Source organism: Triturus cristatus, chromosome 3_2 (genome assembly GCF_964204655.1).
Source record: "Triturus cristatus chromosome 3_2, aTriCri1.1, whole genome shotgun sequence".
NCBI lineage: Eukaryota > Metazoa > Chordata > Amphibia > Caudata > Salamandridae > Triturus > Triturus cristatus.
The window spans coordinates 1054016587-1054038630 of record NC_140584.1 but is presented as its reverse complement, the minus strand read 5'-3'; the positions used below and the strand labels follow the sequence as shown (position 1 = coordinate 1054038630).

The 22044-nt window shown below is 46.8% G+C and overlaps 1 protein-coding gene across 1 annotated transcript in view; it reads left to right on the top strand.

Moving 5' to 3' along the window:
* The window catches only part of KCTD7 (potassium channel tetramerization domain containing 7), a 136696-nt gene that overhangs the window by 1316 nt on the left and 113336 nt on the right, over positions 1-22044 (top strand). The gene's annotated exons all lie outside the window — the stretch shown is intronic.

Sequence of the window (22044 nt, the reverse complement as noted above, 5' to 3'; positions counted from 1 at the left end):
GCGGCCGCAGGTGAGTGCGGCCTACAGATAAACAAGCTGGAAGCGGAGCCCTGGGGAGCAGTCGGCAGCAGCTGCCGCCTCTCCAGAGCCTCTGTTCGCGCCTGCCGAGCGGAGTGAGTCCGGCTCTACCTCCGGGAACTTGGCGGCAGGCCTCTCCTGAGCCCCGTCCCAGCCGTGCACCTGACGCCCCGTCCTAGCCGTGCACCCCAGCCGTGCACCTGACGCCCCGTCCCAGCCGTGCACCTGACGCCCCTAACCGTCTCACCCACCCTGCTTGTCTGTCGATGCAGGCCTGGCGCCCTAAATAAAACCTGTTCCAAAGCCCTGCACACCTGGTCCCATTGTGGCCCCCCATACGCTGCTTACGTCTCTAGCCTTAGAGCTGTAACAACTCCCTGCAGCGCAGCATCCTTCCCCAGCATACAACTACAAGTGCATTGTGTAGAAAGGCGTGGAGGGGCGTGCGCCTTACCTACTTGAACCACAGTTATGTGTACATGTAAAGCGCACTGTCAGCCACGAGGGTAACCAGGCGCTGAGCGTGTGTGCCTAGCCCTGCCTTTGGTAGGTTGGTTAATTGAAAAGCCAGGTCTCCAGTTTCTTGCGGATTTCAAGGTGAGAGGGGGACGCTGATGTGCAGTGTTTTAGGAGCGATGGAGAGACTGTGTGGGATGTGTGAGAGTAGGAGTCCAGCTGAGCGGAGGTGTCTGGGTGGTTAATGGAAGGAGATGCAACGGTTCAGGTAGGTGGGGCCTACGTTGTGTGATTCCTTGAATGTTTGTGTGAGCAGCCTGAAATGAATGTGTATGGGGGAACCACTGGAGCTCCCTCAGGTGTGGTGTGTTTGTAGTCTTCTAGTGAGTTGTTTGGTGCCCTTGGCCTGGAGAGTGTTCACATAGTCCAACTTGCTGGTAACTATGGTGTGAATGAAAGTTTTTCTAGTGTCACTTGGGGGCCATTTGCAGATTTTCCTCAGCATCTTTGGGTGTGGAAGCAGGATGCAGTGACATGTTGTCATGTCCAGTTTGCTGTTGATTATTACTAAGAGGTTCCTAGCATGAGTGCTGGATGTGAATGTGGGTCCCAGTTCAACTGGCCACCAATTTGAATCTAATTGTGAGGTTTTCTTCCGGAAAATAACTTTTTCTGTCTTGTCAATGTTGGCTCTCATCCAGGTAGTGACTTTGGTCATGCAGGCAATGAACTTTTTTCTTCTTTTGGTGGTCTTGTCCGAGAGGGAGAGTATTAGTTGCGTGTCATCAGTGGAGGACAGGATGTTGATGTAGTGTCTGTGGATGACGTTGGTTAGAGGGATCATATATGCTTTGAAGAGGGTAGGGCTGAGCGATGAACCTTGTGGCACTCCACATATGAGTTTGCAGGCTTCCAAGGAGTAAGGTGCCAGGCTGACCGCTTGTGTCGTATCCATTAAGGAGCAGATCTAGCAGAGAGTGGATCCTTGGATGCCAACTCATGCGGGTGCCTGATGAGGATGGGAAAACGCATTCAAATGCTTCAGAGAGGCCCTGGAGAATGAGGAATGCCATGTCTCCTCTGTCAACAATTATGTGGATGTTGTCTGTAGCGGTGAGAGTGCTGTTTCCGTACTGCGTTTTGACCTGAATCTGGACTGCGTGCCATTGATGAGCTGGTGGTTGCTGAGGTGGTCGGCGAGGAGTTGGTTTAATTTCTCTAATACCTTTGCCGGGTATTGTAGGAGGGAGATGAGTCTGAGTTGGATTTGAGTTGAAACACTGACGGGGTTGATGGTCTAAGTTGCTCTATATGAAGGTTCCACATCTTGAATCTTTTGCTCCCTCAGCTCCCCCTGCCTTGCACCTTTTTATCTTGCATTGTTGAGCTCTCCCCTCGGCATCCTAAGGCCCTGCAACCTCATTGCAGTCCTGCATCCTTCATCCTCGCATCATGTAGTACTTCACCTGCTCCCCAATATTCTGCATCTCTAAAGGTTCTTCCCCTCATCGTCCATTCCTCCACCATCTTATCAAGCATGTGGCCGCCTCGCACCCCTTTTTTCAATCGGCAGCCCTGCACCCTCCTTCCACTCTGGAGCCACACATCTCCACTTCCCTCCCCACGTGGCCCGCGTTGTCTTGCATCCTGTTTCAAGCATTCCGCCCTGTGGCCCTCTGCGTCAGATTATAGCCCCCTTTTCTTCAGGTTGATTGATGTCCGTGAAATGTGTACTTTTTCATCTGCTCTTAATGATCCCCATTAGTATAGGACGTATCTTTTCCATTCTGAAGTGGAAGTGAAACACCCAGTCAAAATTGGATTTGGCAAAACATAACATAACACATGTATTTGTAAAGCGCACCTATCACCCATGGGTCTCAAGGTGCTGAATAACAGATGTTTATTGTTACCCAACTCAATGGTACTCATTTTATCGACCTCAGATGGATGAAAGGCTGAGTGGACCCGCTGGAATATAAACTAGGGGTGGGCGGAATTTGCGAAATTCACTTTCGCAAATTATCACGAAAATGTTAAAAATCTCCGCAAACATGCGGAAATATCGCGAAGATGTGGTAGTTTTTTTCCCGCCCGTTCGCGGTATTTTCTGCGTGGTCGCGGCTTGCCAACTTACCCATGCGGTTGCTCGCGGGCGCGGCCATCTTGTTTTCGTTTGTCTCGCGGTGCATCATCGCGAGAAGAAAGAGGTGATCGCGCGACGAATGACGTTACTGCGGGCGCAAACTGTCACGATACAGCGCAAATGGCTACCAACAATCCAACATCTCGTGGAGAACGCAACCGGATCGGGAAAACTTGTCGGCGAACGCGGGGATTCAGGTAAGGCGATCGTGCGCACGCGAGAATGTATTATTTTACAGCACGAGCAAGCAAAACATTTCCGGTAAAATGCGGATTGTGGAAATTTTGACATTTTCGCGCTCTCCGCGGAACGCGAAAATGTCAAATTATTGCAATTTCCGCGAGCGGAACGGAATTTCAGCCCAGGCCTAATATAAACCTGTGACCGTGAGGTCGAACACAGGCCCCTGCAGTGGATGCATTAGTCCACTAAACCACCAGACCCGGCTTATGTGTTTAGGTTCTCTTTGCGCTAATGTTCATGGTATATATAAAAAAAAAAAAGATGGATGTGTAAACATTTACAGTCGGCATTAGAGCTAAACTGATGGATCCGCGTTTGTGGCCATCCCTCGTTAAGCCACAAACCCAGGGAGTAACATTTGTCGGGTTGTTGCTCTGAGCTGTACTCTGATCCTTACCTTCACTGATGTGAGCCTGGCCATAAGTTGTGAAAGGGTTCCTTCCAATTGGGTATTTTCCTTTGTCATTCACATAAGGTTTACTCACTGTATTGCTTCCTCTCCGCCCCACCTCCTTTTTTGGGATCAACAAATGGGGATCTTGTTATGAGTCGTAGTGTAAAAACCCACTTTTCTATGAAAAGTGGGTCTTCACTTTATACTTATTTGCTGTTGTCCTAATGCAGGCATGGGAGTGAACGGACAATGTTCCTTGAGGACATATGAGTAAAAGAAGAGATGAAAACGTGTCTTTTTGCGTTTTCGCACAGCTCTGCTTCCGCAGCAGAACCTGTGCAAACATACTATTTGTTTGCATGCATTTAATTGTCATGCTACTTCCTCGTGGACTGCAGTGTAAGCCAACCCAATGTTTATCATTCCATTGTAAGTCACAAAATGAAAACTTACATAAATCATTTTATGTGACTAATATTTGTAGGATAGGGTTGGGGGATTGTGGATAAGGATTAACGGTAAAGGTGTGATTTAAGGTAACTGGGCAAGGGGCCAGTAGTTAAGGCTAAGGGCAAGGGTCAGCAGTTAAGGCTAAGGGCATAAGGGGAAGAGGGTAACAGGTTATTGATAATGCATTAAGCGTAAGGTGGTGTAAGCAGAGGGTTCAGGGTAGGGTGGGGTAATAGCAAGAAGGTAAAAGTAAGATGTTAAAGGAATATGAAAAAATGGGTTAAAGGTAAGCATTAAGTGGGTAGTGGTAAGGCGTTGTTAGACTTAGCATATTTTGGCGTGTTTCCCCTGAGTTTTTGCTTTCTGACCTCCCGGTTTTTACATTGTTTTTGCTGGCGTAGTGTTTCTGCGCCCCTTTTTCACTGCTGATCAGTGTTAAAGTGCTCCTGTGGTAAATTGTTTTATGGATTGGTGTTTCCACGATGGGATAGGTTTTTTTTTTTTCTTTTTCTTTCTTTCTTTTAATCCTCATTTGCCTCTGAAAATACCACTCCATTTGCACCCATAAATGGAGGTACCATGCCCCTCTGTGCCTATTTGCTGGAAGCAGGAGGAGGGGAGGGAGGGGACATCTGCTTCGAGACTTTGCCTCCCTGGTTTACATGGAGCATCGTCGTCCAACTTCCACCTCCTTGCTATCACTCCACTGCATTCCACCATGAGCCTAAGCACAGATTGGGAAGTATGAAGGGAGAAAAAACCAGGATAGCTAAACGAGGCATAGCAGGCATAATCATTGGATATTAATATTCGTTTGCTGCTCACACCACTCCAAAACGGGAGACCAAAAATTGTGATTCTTAAAAGCCCTCCTATCTAGACTGGCAACATGTTTAATAGAGGACAACCAATCAAAGAACCTGGGAGGATATGTGGATATCCACTGCTTGCAGATTTCTCTGCGTGCCAGAAGCATGGAATAAAAGAACAGCTTTGCTTTGGTCTCTGTAATTCCTTCAAGGGAGTCTACACAGCCAAAAATGACCGACAAAATGCTTACCTTGATAGTAGTGCCCAAAATCATGGACAACGCCCTACTCGCGTCATTCCAGAATGACTGGATCTCAGGACAGTCCAAAAACATGTGCACGTCATCTTCTTTCAGACCACCACACTTAGGGCATGCCACGTCACCTCTTCTTCCAAACTTAGACAGCCTCTGGGACGCCCAATAGGCTCTGTGGATGGAGAAAAGGTGATTTCTTCTCAGGTGCGCAGATTTGACTGTTTTAAAAAGCATAGACATTGATACTCGCCACTTATTTTCCAGTGAAGACTCCGGCAAGCATCTTCCCCATAACTCTGTTGGCAGAGTAAAGGCTCCATCCTCCGACTCAACCATCAGCCAATAGATCATCGCCAGCTCTTTGTTTAATAGTTGCCTCTTCCATAAGTCTATCTTCCAGTTCATTTGGGTTTCCTATCACCGTACTTGGGTCTTGAAACCAGCTTTGTATTTGAATATACTTGAATCTGGATACTTGTTGATTCGACAGCTGATTGCATATTTCCCAGTTTATTAATTGGGTTTCAAGTAAGAAATGGTTCCATCTAGTTAGACCTGCCTCTCTCAGTGGTCTAGCTAGGACATCTTTTGTCCAACCCGGTGAGCTTGGTGAGTCCCAGATAGGAGTCATGGAGCTGTAATATGGTATCTTTAGAGCTTTTCTGACCCTGTACCAGATCTCTGCCAGGCCTTTCAGAATCTTCAGCCTAACTTTCTTAAAGTATTTGGGGTCTGCGTAGTCAAACATAAAACCCTGACTGCCTCAAGGCTCCTGTCTTGGTATGACACCTAGCAGTCTCCCAAGTTCCGATGTTGTGGGGGTATTAAACAGCATTTTTCAATTTTTTAATAGGAATGCCCATGAATAAAATAACAAGTCCGGCAGAGCTAGGCCTCCTTTGTCCACCCTCCGTCTTATTTTCTTCCAGGCTATTCTTGGGCCTCTGCTCGACCAAATAAAACTACTTATTTGGCCTTTCAGTTTTTTGAGTGCTTCACTTTCAAAGGGGAGGGGGATAGTATCAAACAGAAAAGGTAATTTTGGGAGAATCATCATTTTTATCAAATTAACTCGGCCTAGCAGAGTAAGCTGAAGATGTGCCCAGATTTTTAGGAGCCCACAGATCTTTTTTTTTTTTTTGCCTTCTCAAAATTTATTTTTGTTAATTTAGAGCTATCTTGTGAAATCAAGACTCCCAAGTATCTCATTACCTCCTTTTTTAACACCTTCCCCCCACTTCTAGATTCCAGGATATGATTTTGGTCTTACTACTGTTTATATCATATCCCGATACCTTCCCAAAATCCATTGTTAATGCATTAATACGACCTATAGTATTATGCAGATTGGTTGTATAAATAAGAAAATCATCTGCATAAAGGCCCAGTTTCTTATTCCAGCCCTGAAATTGAAAAGGTATAATCTCAGAATCTTCCCTGATTCTTCTAGCCAAAGGCTTTATATACAAATTAAACAGGAGTGGCGATAGAGGACACCCCTGCCTCGTGCCTCTACTAATGAAAACTGGGTCCGTCAAAGAGTCATTAATCAGTAATCTAGCTTTTGGTGACCTGTATATGGCTTCCAATATTCTGCAGAAGTTTCGACCAAGGTTTACAGAGTTTGCCACTGACTGTAAAACGACCCAGTTAACTCGGTCGAAAGCTTTGGTGGCATCTAAAGCTATTACCGCAAGTGGAAGCTCATAGGTGGATGCCAGGTCTATCGAACCTATCAATGAGTGAGTTAATTCCTTTAGGTACCTTCCACAAATAAAACCTTTTTGATCTGTATGGATCAACTCTGGCATGGGACCATTCAGCCTATCGGCCAATATCTTTGCGAAGATCTTGTAATCGCAATTTAATAAAGATATTGGCCGATACGAATCGCAGTTTGTTGGACATTTACTGGGCTTCAAAATCAAGGAGATGTTTGCCTCATTCCACGAGGCTGGCATTTCAGCCCCATTAATGAAGAGATCATTAAAGATTTCTAAAAGAATGGGTATTGGTGTATTTACCAAAGCTTTATAAACCTCAAAGGGCAAACTGTCGGGGTCTGGGGCTTTAGCCTTCTTTCCTTGTCTTAATGCAAGCTCAATTTCCCCTTCCTTAATCTCCTGATTCAAAAGCCTGGTTTTATCAGCTGTAAGAACATTTTTTGTACCATGACCTAACCATACTTCGACCTCATCTTGAGTGGGTTTTAGATCTTCTTGATAGACCTTGCTGTAATGTTTATGAAAAGCTTGCTTGATCTCCTAATTATTATTAATGAGGACATCTGTACAATCGCATTTGATCTGGTCAATTTGATCTGGTCAATCCTATTCCTCACCTGTTCTTTTTTGACTTTCCAGGCCAACAGCTTACTACAGCCTTCACTATATTCAAAGTGGGCCAGTTTGCTGGCCTCCCACTTTTTACTCACCCTCTCATGTAAAATTATTGTCAATTTGGATTTTTCTCCTTGCACCTCTTGGAATAATTTTTCCCGGGCTTCTTCCTCCATCTTAGGGTCAGTTAGATCTTTCTCTAAGGTCTGAACCTTTTCCTCAACTGTTGACACCTCCTTATAATATCTACGTCTTTTTTCAGCTGCTAATGTCCCTAACCTACCTCGCAGAAAGACTTTGTAAGCGTCCCAGATTACTCCATATGTGGCCGAACCCTGATTAAACAGAAAAAACTCTTCTGTTCCTCTAGTCAGTGTAGCTATAACGTCATCTTCCTGTAGAATTGTACGGTCTAAAGTCCATCTTGATTAGGAGGCTTTCTCATATAACTTTAGATGTATAATCACTGCCGACTGATCTGACAAATGGGCACCCACATGTTCGACCTTCTGAATCCACTTAATCAGATCGCTATCGGTGAGAAAATAGTCTATCCTGGACTGGTGTCTATTTATGGTTATAGAATGTAAAACCTTTTTTTTTTTTATTTCCGGCCTTCTGTCTCCAGATATCACAGAGTCCCAGCTGGATCATTATTTGTTTAATGAACTTTGACGTTTTCGGGTTTACACGAGCTCTGCTGCGTGAAGTCCTATCTAGAGTGTGGTCTAAAACTGAGTTAAAATCACCGGCCATGATGATTGGATCAGAGGAGTCCACCAATTCAGCTAATAAATCACCCAAAGGGGAGACATAATTGTTGTTAGGGCCATAATATCACACTAGAGTGAAGGGATAACCTAAAACCTTTGCCTTAACCACTAACCATCTTCCTGCTTTTTCTGAGGTGTGGGCCCCAAACACCACTTGCGACCCTCTTTTAGCTAAGATCGCCACGCCTTTTGTTACAGCCGACTGAGATGTGCAAGCTACTTGGGAGATCCAATTTTGGCATTTAAAGAGATCCAGACCCTCCTTTTCTGATAAGTGGGTCTCTTGCAATATAATAATCTGGGCTGGATAGTCTTTTAAGTATTGTAGAATTTTATTTATCCTCTCTCGTACCCTAAGGCAATTTGCATTCCATGAGAGAACTTTTATTACCTCCCTTCTCCTCTCAACCATCTCCCTTGGAGATTTTTAACACAGCACAGAGGCAGAGAAAAACAAATCAGTGCTAAGAATATTTCAGAGGCTCTAGAGGATTTTTTCCCTCCATTTTTTTTCCCACTGCTCCCCACCCTGTGCTCCACCCAACTCCCCCACCCCATGGAAAACCCTCCCCTACTTCTACATAGCTCAGAGCCATATGGGTGCCCCCCCTCGGAACGTACGTGGTAAAAGTAGTATAGTGCCGTTTTCAATTAAATACCTGAGTGAGTTTGCCTATAGATTTATTTATTTATTTACTCTTTAATAAGTTTATTAAATGTAATTTAATTGACCCCCTTGGTTTCTGATTCATGAAATAGTTAGTTTTCCATTTTTTCATAAATGCTATGGTACTGTAGCAGTATTCAAAGCTAAAAAGGCCTAGCTCCCTGATTGGAAACTTTTAATTTCATCTAACTTTTCAACAGAATAGAGAATATGCATCTTATTGTTCAGCATAACCTTTAAATAAGCCGGGAATCTTAACTGAACTGAGGCGCACAAGCGTTTTAAACTATCGATCCTTTGCCCCATCTCCCATTGCCTGTTAGAGGTAGTGACAGAGACATCCGATCTTATCTTGTATCTGACTCCATCTTCCTCCATTGACTTCATCCCCAGAGCTATTGAGAGAAGGTTTCAGGGGGTGTAAGCTGTCTCTCGACATCCTTCTCCAGAAGATTATTTGAGCCTGCTATCAAAATTAATACCTTTGGCAGGACTCTAAAATAGGTTTTAAGAGAAGGGGTGATTTTTACTTTAGGATCCTTCAAGGTTTTTTTTGAGGGTCTTTGTAAAGATTTTCTATGCCTTCGTTTTGGAACAGAGGGTATCGGTTTTTTAACTGTGGTGTATACAATTTCAGGGACCCCTGCTCTTGTTTCTTTCTCTGCTTTCACCACTTTCTCTTTTTTTTTTGTACCTCCCTCCACTCGTTCTCCTTTTTTCCCTTCTCACCTTTGTCACCCTTCTCGCCCTTCACACTCTTCTGCCTCCACTCTCGCCCAATAGAGGTCTCTCTGCATCTCGAAAATTCACACTCTACCCGGCTGTCTCCCTTTCCAAACGTTTCTGTCAAACTGCGGAGAGCATACCTAGATACTCTCTCCGCTGGCGCGCGCCCACAAAGAGCCTTCCTCCTACCTCTCTTAACCTCTGTGTTGAAGTATTCCGTTTGCAGGGGCGCTGTCTTCTTCTGCGCAGGCACCTCCCTTCTCAAAATCCTTCGAGAGGCTGCCTTTCTTTAGAGCTTCCTCTCCCTGTAGGAAGGTATCGCTGACCTCTTTTCGGAGGAAGCCTCCTTTGCCTCCTTCCCCCGAAAGGAGATCTTAGCCACTGCTCCTCTGTGCCACACCCGCTCCGACGCCATGATGGTTTGTGGAGTGCCTGCATCTCTGTCAGGCTTGCACCAACTCTCTGCCGAGCCACTTCACCTCGCCTCCTTTCGCCGCCTTTCGCCGCCTCTCGTGCACAGCACCTCCCGCAGCACACCGAGACCAGACCCTCTCACTGCACTTCATATCAGCCGAGAGCCTGAAGACAAGGTAACGGAGCACCCGCACGATGTTTTTTTTGTATTGGTCTTCACGGGCCCGTTGATTTAAACAAGCATGTTTCTTCTTTCCGAGGGAAAACTCAGAGCATTTTCCGCTCCCACATTTACGGGTCTATTTCAAGAACCACTGACGTTCCGGGAGCTCACCCGCGACCGGCTATTCACTGGCCGCCATGTTTTCCCCAACCCATGTGGGCCTCCATGATTGGATAGTTGATTTACTTGTTAGTCCCTAGGAAAGTGCACTGAGTGTGCCAGGGCCTGTGAATCAAATGCTACTAGTGGGCCTGCAGCACTGATTGTGCCACCTACGTGAGTAGCCCTAAAAAGGTAACTCAGACCCGCCATTGCAGAGTCTGCACGCAGTTTGTAACTGCCATGTCGACTTGGCCAGTCCCTCGCCTTCCCTTTTCTTACATGTCAGCCACCCCTAAGGTAGGCCCAAGGTACTACCCCTGTGGGCCGGGTGCAGTATATGTGAAAGGTAGGACATGATCGGAGGGGGCAAACAGTGACGAGGTTGTCCTGGTCCCCATGGGCATACACTCATCTTGAAGTAGTAAGTACGGACTCGAGGGGGCAGGCAGTGACGAGATCGTCTACGTTTTCGTATGAGCTTTTCTATAATGCTCAGAAAGGGTCCATCTGAGGTGCACAGCTTGTTGCAAAACTATTGTTACGATGTAATAATATGACGCTGACATGACAGCACAGCCACAGGTCCATCCTTAATATCGATGGGTGTATGGTGTGCATACTCTAATCCAATTTAATGTGTTTTACAGAGTTTGACTACAGGGAGTTGTTCTCACTCCCCCGCCAATTCGAGTGTTGAACTTTAAAAAACTCGGTAAGAGCAAGTACTTGGTTGTGGGTTTACTTTCTCTCCCAAACAGTGATGTTTGAATCTCTTGAACTTGCCAAAGGGTACAGTGACCAAATAAGATGTTATACGGTGCAATGACACCAAGTGGGACGTTTATGGGACTTCCATTTACGCTGTGGGGTTAACTTTACTGGTTTTGCCCATAAGCGTTATAATAACGTCCTCCGCTTAATCCGTGTGTGATTTTAATAGGTCCGGGTGTGTTACCAAGGCTATTTGTTGTCACTATCCACACTATAGTTTACACTTCATCACTTGACACTTGTTTTTATGGGTTCTTTTGCAGGTTCCTCATGGAAATCATCCCTACAGATGAGGAGGTAGTATTCCTGAAATAGGGGTGTTTTTTCCCTACCCCTGGACTGAGGGTTTAGGGTTAGTTCTTTTGGGATCTTTTCTTTTATGTGAAGTCCTGAAGAAAGCCGAGATAATGAAAAATTAAATCCTTTTATTCGGCTGAAACATGTCGACATTTGTTTTCAGAGTGGAGGGGTATGTGATTCATCACTATTCACCTCACCTTCATCCACTGGTCATATTTCTGGCCCTTTTTTTTTTAACTCTGGGCAAGGGAGTTCATCATTAAAGTTGGATTGAGGTTTTTATATCACCATTTCTGCACCTTCATTCACATATTTTGATCCCATGTTTTGCATTGTCTTTGTGTTGTATTGTCTTCCCCCTCCCTATAGCTCCACCTCCAGCGTTGGCGAGCGCGGAAGTGTGTTAGCAGCCCTATGATGAAGCATGACACAGCTTGCTGTATGTGAGGGCAGTTTTACACACTTGGGTATCCTCTCTGTGACCTTGTTAATTCACAGCGAACTAACTTTAATAGTCCTACTTCCTTGTTGTGTGTTGAAAGGTAGGACATGCCCTTGTGTGTGTGGCATGTCCTGATAGCGAATTACGGCCAATTTTGTTTTTCCCTAATGCAAGGCTACCTGTTCCCCATAGGAGAGAATGGGGAGTTTGTTTATAACATCTTATAAACATAACTGGCCCGGGGAATTGGTTAGGAAAATAAAGTTTAGTATGCCTGAACTCAGAATCTAAAGATGCATCTTTTAGTGAAGGTGATTTTTACATTCTGTGTTTGAAAATACCACTTTTAGAAAGTAGGTTTTTTCTTCCTCAGTCATCCTATGTGCCTCTGTTGGGATGTGGATTGCCTGTCTGGGGAGCATGAGTGGAACCAGATAGTCTAGGGGGGTCAGGAAAGGGCTGAATAGACCTGGGTGGCAATTGGGGAAGGGGGAGGAGATTTCCTTGCACCTCAAAGGGCCTGGTCTTTCTCTGACCATGCCGTCTCCACCTCCTGCCAGGAAATCACACCAGAGAAGGCAGAACTGGTTCTGGCTGGGCACAGACACACTCTGCCTTGGTGATCAAATGATTTTGGGATATAAATATTGGGACCCAGACCCCTGAACTTTAGAACTCTTTTGGACCAAGAAGGAGAGCTGGAGAAGCTGTGAAGAGGAACTACCACATTGCTGTGTGCTTTGCTGTGTTGGCCTGCAGTGGTTGCTTCTGTCTTGGGCAGTGAATGGACTGGACTGAACTTTCTGCAATCTACTTTTGTGAGTTTCTCCAAGAGCTTGGGGTAGAGATTGCCCTCTGTTCAAGATGTCTCAGGAACAGCAAAGTCTTCCAGCTCTTCTGCCCTCCGTACTGCAGACTATGTGTTTTGTGCTGCAACAGAAGAAAAAGCAACCCGAAGCTGTCTACGACTCCGCGTCCTGAAGGCACCGCAGAGGGCACTGCCGCATCGTGACCCTGATCTTGCTGCCGCCGCCACGAGTCGCTGCTCGCACCACGACCTGTGAGCCCTGCACTCCGCACTGCCTCGCTTCACAACGATGCCTTGGTATCCCCGACGATGTTCCACGCCGAAATCGACGCCGCTGCTTGAACCGAGGTTTGAGGGCACCGCTCGTAAAGTTACACAAAGCACCGCCCTCATCCCGCACTGCAGCCTTGGCCTAATGACTCCGGCGCCATCGACTCCAGTTCGTCAGCCGACGACAGCGCTTCAGCAAAGACGACGCTGCTGCTTGCACCGCAAACTGCCAGCACCGTGACGAGTACCGTATTCACTTCGCACCGTGACCCTGGTCTCACCGATGACTACCGAGCCGCTGATCGCACCGTGACTTGAGGGCACCGTACGCCACACCACTGCACTTCACCCTGCAGCACCTGACGCCTGCCGACGCCAGCGCTCCTGACTTCAACAGAGAGGAGTTCGATATGCAACACGTGTGACGAGAGGTCGCCGACGCCCTGCATTTCTAAAAGGTACTGATTGCGGGTCTTCCTGACACCGTAGCCGGCCCACTACGCTGCAGTCGGCCAGAACTGTTTGGATTTGTTTGCTCATGATGCCGTGATAACCCCGAACAGAGCTATCGACATCAAGGAACTGTTTTTCCAGCATATTTTGATAACTGAAGATTTTTAAGTACTGTATTATGGATTTTTATCATTTTTGGTCTTGTCTGAAGTATATAAAAATATTGGATATTTTTCTGAACTGTTGTGGTGTCCTTTTGTAGTGCTTACGCTGTATTACTGTTGGTTATGTGCAAATACTTTACACACTGCCTCTAGGATAAGCCTGACTGCTTGTGCCAAGCTACCAAGGGGGTGTGACTCCCTTATCCTGACTAGAATGGTGGTTTCTGCTTGGCTTTTGCAAAACACACAAGATGATGGACGGAATGTTGCACAATGGCAAAACATTCACCCCCAGTCACAGATCTGGGTTTAATCCATTGTTATTTTGCTCACCACGCCACCCCAGTTCAGACATGGCCATATGCAAATCAGTCTTGACCCTGTGCCTCATGGGAACAGTCCAGCCCGAACTGCCAAGCCATGTCTTCCCTGGACCGGAATCAAGCATCCTAGGACCGGTTTCTGGCTATCAGCCGTCATCAGCCAGGATAGCTTGACTCCAGTGGCGTAGTGAGCACGGGACCCACGTCTGGGCATACCCTTCCCACATAGGGTGAACAGCAAAACACACAAGATGATGGACGGAATGTTGCACAATGGCAAAACATTCACCCCCAGTCACAGATCTGGGTTTAATCCATTGTTATTTTGCTCACCACGCCACCCCAGTTCAGACATGGCCATATGCAAATCAGTCTTGACCCTGTGCCTCATGGGAACAGTCCAGCCCGAACTGCCAAGCCATGTCTTCCCTGGACCGGAATCAAGCATCCTAGGACCGGTTTCTGGCTATCAGCCGTCATCAGCCAGGATAGCTTGACTCCAGTGGCGTAGTGAGCACGGGACCCACGTCTGGGCATACCCTTCCCACATAGGGTGAACAGCAAAACACACAAGATGATGGACGGAATGTTGCTTGGCTTTTGCACATACCCTAGCCTACCAAAAATCCCTTCTCTAACATTGGTTGTCAGTGGTGAGGATAGGACTTGCATTTGCACTTGACTTACAGTGATTGGTGTGCACTACTACCATATCGCAGATCATTACATGCCACATACTGGTTCTTTTACTTTTTGGCCTATTTTTGATCTTGCCAGTTTGAACTCACTACTTCATCATGCCTGAATGAAGAGCATCATCTGTTGCATCCCTGGAAGTTGCCATTGAGGAGGATAGGTTGGAATCCTACAATGTTACGGAATTGAAATCAATTTGCAAAAACCTAAAAGTCCAAGTCAGAGGCCTCACGAGGAAGGAGGAGCTACAAAAGGCGCGGAGGACCTGGGTAGCAGCCAGACATGCCAGCGAGCAGTCTGGTGATCTCAGTGGAGAGGCGGAGAAGCCTATCCCTAGGGTGGATGTGCTTTTGGGAGGGGTGAACCCTCTAGGCGAGGTAGGAGTGGCCTGTCCCTAGGGGAGCTGGAGGACAGGCAGGAAGCAAGGAGAGTTGCAGTAGAACTGGAGAAGCTTAAGTTAGCCATGGAGGAGAAGAGGATGATGATAGAGCATGAGTTCAGGATAAGGGAGCTGGATCAGAGGAGTAGAGCCAGCTCAGATGGTGGCAGCAACCCGTCAAGACAGGCAGACAGGATTGTGCACATCCCTAAGAATGTAGGCAAAGAATTCAAGAAGAGAGATGACCTACAAAGGTGGTTTCAGGGTTTCGAGGCAGTGATACATATGAATGGGGTCCCTGAGGAGAATTGGGGAGCAGGATTGTAGCCTCTCTTCCCAGAAGAAGCAAGGGATACTTTAATAGCTTTGGGTAAGGGATATCACCTTGCCTATCCAGACAAGGACGACCTTCTCACTAAGTATGATCTCACTCCTGAAAAGTACAGGAATCAGTTCAGGTCCAGTAAGAAGTCCGATGTCAACACTTGGTTGGAATGTGTAGATATGTTTTGCAGGTCAGTGGAAAGCTGGGTGAAGGGTAGTAATGTGACAGATTGCATGGGAGCACTTGTCTAGTCTATGTTTTGCAGACCTGCGCCAGCACCTAGTTGATAGTAAGCTGACTGACCCCAGGAAGCTTGCTATGGAGGCGGACCACTGGGTGACTACCAGGGTCCACAGGAAAGCGTATGGGAGAGACTCAGCCAGAGGTGGGCAGGGTCCTCAGCAGAAAAGTGGGGGGGGGGACAAGGGTAAAACACAGGAGTTTTCTAAAGGGCCCCAAACTAAGACAGGGTGAAGGTTCTCAAACCCCAGGAGATAAGAAACAAGGGGTCTCATCAGGAAAGCCTGCTGAGACCGACCCCCTCAAGTGTTTTGCATGTGACCAGGTGGGTCACATGAAGGGGGACCCCAAGTGCCGTAAGGGGGCACAGCCACCACCAGTGGGCAGTCCAAGGTTTTGGCTAATTTAGCGCTTGGGGTGGAGGGGTACCCACAGGAGGGTGGGGGCCCCGCAGAAATTACCCTCGTCTCACTAGGAGACAGTGAGATGGTCCCAGGGATCCCAGTGCCCCCTAACACAAAGAAATGCAGCACCTGGGTGATCATCAATGGGAAAAGGGTAGAGGCTCTCAGAGATACTGGAGCCAGTGTGACCTCAGTCCGGTGTCACCTGGTCTCTGAGAAGCAGGTAGTCCCAGGGGCTAAGCCGCCCCCTTTTTTTCCTATTCTGTCTTGTCTATGTATTTGGAACCCAGAAGGAAGGGCCAATAAAATATCCGGGGTGGAACTGTCATGAAGCCAACTTTCCATAATAAACAGAACATCCAGGCCTCCGTCTTCCAACAAGATCGTTATCTCTATGTTATATCTTGGAAGAGATTGACTGTTAATTAGACCAAGCTTCCAAGTTTTAGTTTTAATTTGGAAGTGTTGTTTTGAAATAGTCTATCTTTTCTGTCCTTTTAAAGCATAATTACACTGTGCACATACCTCAACTCCCTCATCCAGGTTATCCGCTCAAAGAGGGAGGACGCATCCTGACACAGGACGTGGCCTGAGAGACATCCGCTTGTTCGCTGTGATGTAGCAAGGACTCGTAGAAAGAGACTTGCTCGGAAGCAATCTTCTCGTTTAACATACTAACATGATATTAAATACATATTGTGTAAAATTAATAGGTACCACATCAAAATTAAGGGCTAAAGAAGCTTGCCTATGTGTTTACTAACGTACGTAACTCGAGCAAAGTTCTAAAATGACTGCTAACGGGAAATCTTTATTGTGCATGCGTCAACTGCATCTACGGAGTATGACGAGCTGTCGCTTGGAGGGACATTCTTGCGCATGAGCAGAAAATACTAATATGGCGGCTTGAAAGCTCACATGCATGGCATCTGCTTTGCTGAGAATAAACCAAGCTATTTTACTAATGCTAACGTGGGGAAAGCATTAAATAAATGGGATTAGAGTAGAGATGGGTGGTATACAGTGAAACCATTTATTCTTGAAAATAATATTTGTGTAACGACCACAGGTACTCCTCGGAACTCGGGCGATGCTCAAAGGGGTCCACCTCTCGATATCCCCAACTCTACCAGAAAAGGTACAGAGTATTGAGGCGATCAAGTGAGGGAAAGTTATTAGGGTAGGAACAGCGGGGAAAAGGATACCTGCAAACAGAAAACACACATGTTAACACTTGTTTACTTTTCCTCTCTACTCTCATTACACTCTCATTAATGGGACTATTACCTATGAAACAGGCTCTCCTGTCGCTGTGCTCCTGTATCAAACTCACTGCACAGTAATGATACTGCTCACCACTGGAGGAGGATATTCCTACAATATAAAGCACACAGGTTAATTCCGCATTCAACCATCTCCCCTTCTTTTTACCCGCCTCCCTTACGCATATGTACCCTAGATGTCAGTTTTCCCAGAACAAAAAGTAAAGCATAAGCCAAATGAAAAAGTCATGAGGAAGTATCACCATCCTATTACATCATCATAGGTATGTAGATGAGGGATCCAGTCCCTTGCTCTCAGGAGATTCACAAGGATAAAGTAGTAATCGAAAGTAGGCCAATTACCAAAGTCCAAAAAACAGTACAAGCAGTTCACGGACTGCCTCAATCCGAAAGTCTCAACCGCAATGTTACTATGGCAGTATTAGCAAAGCGCACACACAAAGTACCTTCTAGTGCCCTTCAATCCCGTGATTTGTTCTGGCCCAGCGCTGTCATCCAAACCACGAGTCCCAACATCTGTTGAAACTCACTCCAAGCTGACGGCAAAAAGCGGCCCTTCTCTCCGCGAGCACCAACCAAAAATGCCTCACTCTGAGATATCCAAAGGAGGGGGCTGCAACTCTGGTCTGATCCCAAACCGTGGGTCGGCAACTCGGAAATAAATAGCTCTTCCCGCAGTCCCGCAGGAAGCTGTGAGAACCGCTGCAGCAAAACACCTTCCGCTGCGATAAAAACGATATGGCACTAGTTCTGTAGCCTCGAGGAACGCCTTCCTCACAAGATAGAATTACGCACGCCGGTGAGCTCGAGATTCTGCTTCAAGTACTGTGTGACTCCTCCCACCAGGTCTTCTGGGACATGTAGTTCCCCTCTTATCTCTGCATGTAATGCATGTGCGCGAAGTCAGATCCTTACAATTAGTCTTTCTGACTTTCTTATTAGTACGCATTTGGGCCTCTCGTGTGTGTCCAGAGTTTGTTAGACATGTGACCTCCGCGCATGCCTGTTGAAATTGAGCCGGAAGAATGACGATACTCTTGAATGCGATCCAAGGACACAAAAGTTACATACCCTGGGAACAAGCACTGAAGACCTCTGGATGAATGGATATTCACGAAAAATTAAAGCAAATGTTTCTAATAAGATTTGAATACGGGTGGGAATAAAGTTTTGGAATAAAAATTAAGGGGTTAGATCTATGAACAAAGGGATGATAGACTAAGATGACATATAAGCATGGTGTGATGATCTTCCCCCCCCCCCCCCTTGCCTGTCCAATCATAATTAGTATTTTTATGATATTGAAACATTAATGGGTGGCACATGAATATCGAAGGATATAATTGAGGTATTCTTAGTTAGTCAGGCGGAGATTTGCTGAATGCTGCACAGCTCGGGATGCTGATGAAGAATCGAATGCAGAACCATCTATCTTAAATTAATTGATTGAGAAGATGGAGGAAGAATCTCGAGGAGGAAGAGAGTATCAGAGAGGGGTGCAACACAAGCGTCGGTGTTAGAGAGGTCATCTATCCTGTCCTGAATCCTGTCCCTTAAGCCTTTGTTGCTTGATCTATCCCAGGGGACCCTTACCAGCCCTTTGGCCAGGGGGCTGGTTTTCACACCATCCTAGGGAATCATTATTTCCGTAAATGTGTAGATGTTCTTTTCTCTCTGTCCTCTCCTTTCTGAGCATTAGTCATTGCAAGGTACAAAGTATGTGTTTGATGGAAGATTAATTCAATCTTCCTTCCTATGAGTGACGGAGACTGTACTGTACTTTGAAGTGGATCACATGCAATTAATTTAGATAAAGATTTAAAATATTTCCAGAGTCTGTGGTTATTTTCATAGTATTAGGAGAAATTATTAATGTCATTTCACCATCAACTAGTTCAACTAATGGTCCATTGACCAGAGGAAAGATTTTTTTGATCAGTGAAAGATTAGTTGAAAATAAGAGGTGACTAATCTTGTTTTTAGAAGAAAAAAAAGCATTGACTCCAGCGGTTACCCAAATTGTGTACGTCTGTTTTTGGGCCCAGGTGAGTATATGGTATTGGAGTATCTGTTGCTGGTGCACCGCTGGATATGCTGTATATTTTAATTGTTCGGGCAGATTTAAGTAGGGTTTTTGGCCCTTGGTCCCGTTCTTGCCTTTGGTGCGCCTTCGGCGCCCCAGCTGCCATTTGAAGACGTGGGCAGCTAACAACTAGAGCACCGACCTCCGGCTGCTCTACCGCGCTCTATTATAGAGAGGGGTAACACTACCTCTCTATGGATGCGGTTGTGGAATACTCTTCGCCCCCCATCCCCCTAAAAATATAAGGATGAAGATAGATTAAAAATTGTTATTCCGCAATATTAAAATTATCAATCGACACTTATAAAAAATTATAAATCAGCAGTTTTTAATGTAACCACCATCGATTTACATAAGAAAGTCAGTGTTTCCCCCAACGTAGCGCTCTCCACATACTCCAACTGTCTAGTAACACCTCGACCGAGGCACACGTGACACGCATGAGCAGTTTGCTGAATCTCGGCAAACCCTCTGTGAGAGCACTCTCGGATCTTTGGGTTACAGATCCCTTGACTTGTCGCCTGCTGTAGCATCTTCCCAGGCCTGTAGCATGCAAATGACTATGCAACACACTGAGCTCTGTACTGCACGTCTTTATTCTGAGTGCAACCGTGAACTAACTTTGCATTACAGCACAAACTTTATTTAAGCACACCCAGACACACACAACGCATATGTCATTCCTACGGGAGTCCTTCAGGGACCAGAAGGGTCCCGCTATACAGATATAAACAAGACACTACACAGGCGAGGACACTGTATGTATCTATATCTGCCAGCGCCAGCAGACGGCTGCTACTTGCTGACCCGCACGCACACTGTCAGAAGAGCTCAATGCAGCGTGATAGCCGGCACACTGCAGCCGCCATCTGCAATCTCGTCACTGGTGCCCGGGCAGTGGCGCACACAAGACCACCTTCCCTGCAGGGCCGGACTGGGAACCAAAACCGGACCTGGCAAAGTGCTCGGCCGCCCCCTCCCTCTGGGGATTGGGGGTGTGGCCGAGCTCTTTGCCAGGAATGGTTTTCGGACGATTTTGTTACTGGGCCGATTTTGCAGCTATGCTGCAAAAACGACCCAGTAACAAAAACGGCCCCCAGGGGCCCAAAACCGGCCCCAACCCGTGCGGCCGACCGGGGGATTGCCCGGTGCCGGCTAGGGCCAGTCCGACCCTGCTTCCCTGGTGCTTTAAACATTACATTCCTGCTGTAGGGAGGGCCGGGAAATGAACTGCATGATCTGCCAGAAGCGTGATAGGGCCTCTACAGCCTCCTACTTGCTGAGGAGGGCCGAGGGGAAAGACAATGAATGCAAACCACAGAAAGTAAACAGTTCTTAGAGGTCTGTATAGCTTGTTGGTGTTTCTGCCTTCACGGGCCTCCTTCACGGGCCCTGAGGCCGGGGACAAAACGGCATGGCTAGGGCTAGCAAGGGCCAAGCTGATGGTGGACGCTAGCTCGAAGAATGTCTGTCAGTGTGACGTAGCACATAATAATATTAGTATGTTTATTACTGGCTTTTACAGATGTGGTCAGCGGGAGACCCTGGAAGAGCAGCGTCCAGCCACGAGACACGCAGGGTCAGTGTAGGCCCCAATAATACTGTAAGTGAACAGGTACAGGGAATTAGGAAAAAACAATCTGCAGAAATGAACATGCATTCTGCCTCAGCAGAGTACAACGCGATCCATGAACCAGCCATCGGGTGTCCCCGCGGGGCAGAGCCTCGTTAAAAGAATATGCCCGCCCCGAGAGCCTGTGCTGACGCCGTAAATGGGTAAAGTGGTTTTTAATCCGCAGAGTCCCGCAGGGGACGGGGTGCGCGACGGCCCGGAGCTGAGGGATGAGCCGGCGTAATTATGGGACTACAGGAGCTCTCCGAGCTCAGCTGTGCAGGAAAGGTCATGATATCCCCAGGCGGCGGTTTAGGTAGGCTTTTAGGTCGTTTTTAGCTAGTCATGGGTGTATTTTATTCTGTGCATTTAGTGGAAAAAGTGGTATTCTGTCTCTCTTCTCAACAAATCCAAACTGTTCCAATAATTACGGCAGATATCCACTAAATCCAGGCGCGCATCACCCATTGGACTCACAGGGCTTCAGCCCCCGCCCCCCCCCCCCCGTCGTGTGTGGCAGCCCGGGATGAGACAGCCTCGCGGCGCACACACAGCCGCACCCGAGCACTTCACAGATCTTTAAAAGACCATTTGCATGTTAATGAGGCCTCGCTGTTTCACCCCTTCTAAGAGCCCCTGCAGCTCCACTCTGCCTATGGCTTTAAAGATTTAGCCCCAACCCCCCCCCCCCCCCGAAATTTGGCTCTAGTTGCGCCTCTGACTAAATCTCTATGGCATGTATATCGCACACACCAACAATTATAATATTGTAATTTTATATGCACTAAATATGTATGTCAAGTACATAACACGGACCACAATCCAGATTGCCTTGTGTGGATTTTATTGTAGTAGTGCGGTGTGTGAGATGTAGAAGTTTTGCAGTTGCGACGACATGACATGACACACCTTTTGCACAGGTTTCCCCGGTCAGCATCCAGTCTGCTGATCCAGTGTCCCACCTACAACGTTTTAGAAATGTTTCCAAAATACGACGGAGAGGATCGGGCAGGAAGTTCCTGAGGTCTGCACTGCAGGGCTGCTCGTGCCACTGGGCACGGTAGAGCCCTGCAGCACGGGGCAACGTGTAGCTGATGTGCCCTGTATCACACGAAGGGCAGCAACACGTAAAAATACATTTTGGATGACCTATCACTGCGCATCAATCACTGTTAGAAAAGTCACGCACCAAAGATTGTTGTGCATCTCGTAGTGTTGCTGAGTGTGGAGTTTGTTATTAGCGAGTGTGTGAAACAAACCGGTGTGGAGGGGGGAGCATTCCCGCAAAGAGGATTGGTTAAAACATCCTGAGAAGCCGATATTTGATGCTTTCTAAACTTTGTGAACAGAGAATTCAAAAAGCGTCCAAGCAAACAGGCGAGAAGCCACAAGTTGTTCACAGAAAAAATATACATAGAACTGCGCACCTGTATTTATTTAAAAATCTCCATATGCCCAAGCCAGCCAGAAAAAA